Source organism: Heloderma suspectum, chromosome 3 (genome assembly GCF_057233095.1).
Source record: "Heloderma suspectum isolate Gila_16-S chromosome 3, 16-S_ref, whole genome shotgun sequence".
NCBI lineage: Eukaryota > Metazoa > Chordata > Lepidosauria > Squamata > Helodermatidae > Heloderma > Heloderma suspectum.
The window spans coordinates 109,542,190-109,547,325 of record NC_139460.1 but is presented as its reverse complement, the minus strand read 5'-3'; positions in this window follow the sequence as shown (position 1 = coordinate 109,547,325).

Genomic DNA, 5,136 nt, shown 5'->3' with positions numbered 1-5,136 from the left:
CCCGCCTCGCCCGGCCGAAATTCAGGCCGGGGGGGGAGGCTTCCCGCCTCGCCTGGCCGAAATTCAGGCCGGGGAGGAGGCTTCCCGCCTCGCCCGGCCGCGAACTCGAAAGTAAAAAAAAACAAAAAAACACGTCCCCTGATAGGCTACGTGACGATTCACGTAGCCTATCACGGCTAGATCTGGAAAGTCAGCCGTAATAGGCTACGTGAATCGTCACGTAGCCTATCACGGGTGACTTTAAAAAAAAAAAAGCGCGTACGCGAATGGCGGCCCCCATAGGGAGCCGCCATTCGCGTTCCTTATTTAGTTGCTGTAGTCTACGTCAATGTTTACGTAGACTACGGCGAAAATAAGGGCAACGCAAATAGCGTTGTTATCCGTACACACTTTTTTTTTTTTTAAGTCACCCGTGATAGGCTACGTGACGATTCACGTAGCCTATCACGGCTGACTTTGCAAATCTTGCCGTGATAGGCTACGTGAATCGTCACGTAGCCTATCAGGGGACGTGTTTTTTTTTTTCTTTCATTGCAATGGCGGGGGCGGCAGCCGGTCGAAAGACCGGCTGCCGCTCCCGCCCCGCTCGAACACCGGACGAACCGCCAGCCGGACCCGCCGCCGGGAGGGACATTCAGGGAAGGTAAGTCCCGTCCCGGGCGGGGGCGGGGGGGCGGAGGATTTCTCCCCGAAACTTGTTCGGGGGGCCGAACACGTTGGCGCTCGGCCCCCCGAAGTTTCGGGGAGAAATTCTCCGCCATCCCTATGTACTACCAATGGGAGCAGATGGTCAGGAAGGTAGGGGCGCAGCTGCCGTATCAGATGGAGTTGATACAACACTGTCCGGCTCATGGCTGACACCTGAGCCTGCATGGACAGCTGGGAGTCTAAAATGACCCCCAGGCTGCGGACCTGGTCTTTCAAGGGTAGCCGTACCCCATTCAACACTAGGTCAACATCCCCCAACCTCCTCTTGTCTCCCACCAAAAGTAACTCGGTCTTGTCAGGGTTCAGCTTCAGCTTATTGCTCCCCATCCAGCCACTCACTGTCTCCAGACATTTAGACAAGGATTCCATGGCCAACCCCGGTGAAGATTTGACCGAGAGGATGCATGTCATAGAATCATAGAATAGTAGGGCTGGAAGGGGCTTACAAGGCCATCAAGGCCAACCAGGAATCCAAGTCAGAGCATCCCTGGCAGATGCCTGTCCAGCCTCATCTTGAATGCCTCCAGTGTGGGAGAGCCCACCACCTCCCTAGGTAATTGGTTCCATTGTCATATTGCTCTAAGAGTCAGGAAGTTTTTCCTGATGTTCAGCCGGAATCTGGCTTCCTGTAATTTGAGCCCAATATTCCGTGTCCTGCACTCTGGGATGATCGAGAAGAGATCCTGGCCTTCCTCTCTGTGACAACCTTTCAAGTACTTGAAGAGCGCTATCATATCTCCCCTCAGTCTTCTCTTCTCAAGGCTAAACATGCCCAGTTCTTTCAGTCTCTCTTCATAGGGCTTTGTTTCCAGTCCCCTGATCATCTTTGTTGCCCTCCTCTGAACCCTCTCCAGTTTGTCTGCTTCCTTCTTAAAGTGTGGTGCCCAGAACTGGACATAGTACTCCAGATAAGGCCTAACCAATGCTGGGTAGAGGGGAACTAGTACTTCCCGGGATTTGGAAGCTATGCTTCTATGAATGCAGCCCAAAAGAGCATTTGCCTTTTTTGCAGCCACATCACATTGCTGGCTCATATTCAGCTTGTGACAGACAACAATTCCAGGATCCTTCTCACTTGTAGTGTGGTTGAGCCATGTATCTCCCATCTTGTAACTGTGCATTTGGTTTCTTTTTCCTAGGTGCAGAACTTGGCATTTATCCCTATTAAATGTCATTCTGTTATTTTCTGCCCAGCGCTCCAGTCTATCCAGATCACTTTGAATTTTGTTTCTGTCTTCCAAAGTATTAGCTATCCCGGCCAATTTTGTGTCATCTGCACATTTGATCAGCATTCCCTGCACCTCCTCCTCCAAGTCATTAATAAAAATGTTGAAGAGCACTGGGCCCAGGACTGAGCCCTGTGGTACCCCACTCGTTACCTCTCCCCAGTTTGAGAAGGTCCCATTGATAAGCACTCTTTGAGTCCGATTCTGTAGCCAACTGTGGATCCACCGGATCGTTGTTTCATCTAGCCCACTTCGAGCTAGTTTGCTCATCAGGATATCATGGGGCACTTTGTTGAAAGCTTTGCTGAAGTTGGGGTATATGATGTCTACAGCATTCCCACGGTCCACAAGGGAGGTTACTTGATCAAAAAATGTGATCAGATTCGTCTAGCAGCACTTGTTTATGAGAAATCCATGTTGGCTTCGAGTAATCACTGCATTGTTTTCAAGGTGCTTCTAGATGGATTGCTTTATCATCTACTCCAGAATTTTCCCAGGGATTAGGGATGGTGGAGAATTTCTCCCCGAAACTTCGGGGGGCCGAGCGCCAACATGTTCGGCCCCCCGAACAAGTTTTGGGGAGAAATCCTCCGCCCCCCCCCGCACCCCGCACCCCCCCCGGGACGGGACTTACCTTCCCTGAATGTCCCTCCCGGCGGCGGGTCCGGCTGGCGGTTCGTCGGGTGTTCGAGCGGGGCGGGAGCGGCAGCCAGTCTTTTGACCGGCTGCCGCCCCCGCCATTGCAATAAAAGAAAAAAAAAATGTCCCCTGATAGGCTACTTGACGATTCACGTAGCCTATCACGGCTAGATTTGCAAAGTCAGCCGTGATAGGCTACGTGAATCGTCACGTAGCCCGTCACGGGTGACTTTAAAAAAAAAGAAGTGTGTACGGATAATGGCGGCCCCCATAGGGAGCCGCCATTCCCGTTCCTTATTTGGTGGCTGTAGTCTACGTAAATGTTTACGTAGACTACGGTGAAAATAAGGGCAACGCTATTTGCGTTGCCCTTATTTTCGCCGTAGTCTACGTAAACATTTACGTAGACTACAGCCACCAAATAAGGAATGCGAATGGCGGCTCCCTATGGGGGCCGCCATTCGCGTACGCACTTTTTTTTAAAAAAAGTCACCCGTGATAGGCTACGTGACGATTCACGTAGCCTATCACGGCTGACTTTGCAGATCTAGCCGTGATAGGCTACGTGAATCGTCACGTAGCCTATCAGGGGGCGTGTTTGTTTTTTTTTTACTTCCGCGTTCGCGGCCGGGCGAGGCGAGGCGCCTCCTCCCCGGCCTGAATTTCGGCCGGGCGAGGCGGGAAGCCTCCTCCCCGGCCTGAATTTCGGCCGGGCAAGGCGGGAAGCCTCCCCCCCGGCCTGAACTTCGCGGGGGGAGCAGCGAAGCGCTCCCCCCCACCGCGAACAAGCTGCGAGAAAAGGAAAGTGACTTTCGTCCACCCCTACCAGGGATTGATGTCACACTGACTGGTCTGTAGTTCATCCACATATTGATGACACCACACCCCAAAAGACCTGATGATAGCCCCCAGCGGCTTCACATAGATGTTAAATAGCATTGGGGAGAGGATGGAACCCTGTGGCACCCCACACGTGAGGGGCCACGGGTCCGACACCTCCTCTCCCAGTGCTACTCTCTGGTACCTGCCAGAGAGGAAGGACTGGAACCACTGTAATACGATGTCTCCAATGCCTATCCTCTCCAGGCAGTCCAGGATAGGGGTGGACGAAAGTCCCTTACCTGTCCTCGAAGCTTGTTCGCGGTGGGGGGGAGGCGCTTCGCTGCTCCCCCCGCGAAGTTCAGGCCAGGGGGGAGGCTTCCCGCCTCGCCCGGCCGAAATTCAGGCCGAGGAAGAGGCGCCTCGCCTCGCCCGGCCGCAAACTCCAAAGTTTAAAACAAAAAACAAAAAAAACGCCCCCGTGATAGGCTACGTGACGATTAAGGTAGCCTATCACGGCTAGATTTGCAAAGTCAGCCGTGATAGGCTACGTAAATCGTCACGTAGCCTATCACGGGTGACTTAAAAAAAAAAGCGCGTACGCAAATGGCGGCCCCCATAAGGAGCCGCCATTCGCGTTCCTTATTTGGTCGCTGTAGTCTACGTAAATCTTTACGTAGACTACAGCGACCAAATAAGGAATGGGAATGGCAGCTCCCTATGGGGGCTGCCATTATCCGTACGCGCTTTTTTTTTTTTTAAAGTCACCCGTGATAGGCTACGTGACGATTAACGTAGCCTATCACGGCTAGATCTGCAAAGTCAGCCGTCATAGGCTACGTTAATCGTCACGTAGCCTATCACGGGGGCGTTTTTGTTTTTTTTTCTTTGATTGGAATGGCGGCGGCGGCGGCAGCCAGTCAAAAGACCGGCTGCCGCTCCCGCCCTGGACAAACACCCGCCGAACCGCCGGCCGGACCCGCCACCGGGAGGGACATTTGGCAAAAGTAAGTCCCGTCCCGGGGGGGGTGCGGGGGGCAGGGGGGTTCGGAGAATTTCTCCCCGAAACTTGTTCGGGGGGCCGAACACGTTGGCGCTCGGCCCCCCGAAGTTTCGGGGAGAAATTCTCCGCCATCCCTAGTCCAGGAGGACTCCATGGTCAACGGTATCAAAAGCCACTGTGAGGTCGAGGAGAACAAGGAAGGAGCATTCACCCCTATCCAAAGCCCTCTTCATATCATCCACCAAGGCTGTTCCTGTCCCATGCCCAGGCCTGAAGCCCGATTGAAATGGATCTAGATAATCGGCTTCTTCCAAGTGTGCCTTCAACTGTATCGCCACACCCACTCAATCACTTTGCCCCAAAATGGCAGATTTGAGACTGGTTAAAGTTGTTCAAAACTTGGGGATCCAAGGAGGGCTTCCTTAAGAGCAGTCTTATCACTGCCTCCTTGAGGGCTGATGGCATCACTCCCTCCTCAAGGGAGGCATTCACCACCACCCTGATCCCCTCACCCAATGTTGCAATTGTGTGTATTCATTTGGTGCACATTGCTTTCTACAGTTTGATTCTTATGGAAAAGGGAGAAGGGGCGGAAAGACACAGAAAAGAGGAAAGGTAAAGAGTTAGAATAGGGAATAGAGAAGAAAGAACAGGAAAGGGAAGGGAGGTAAGGTAATTGTTCATTGGCTTGTGTGGTATGTTCAAGCTGTTATTGGCACATGTCTTTTATTCTACATATAG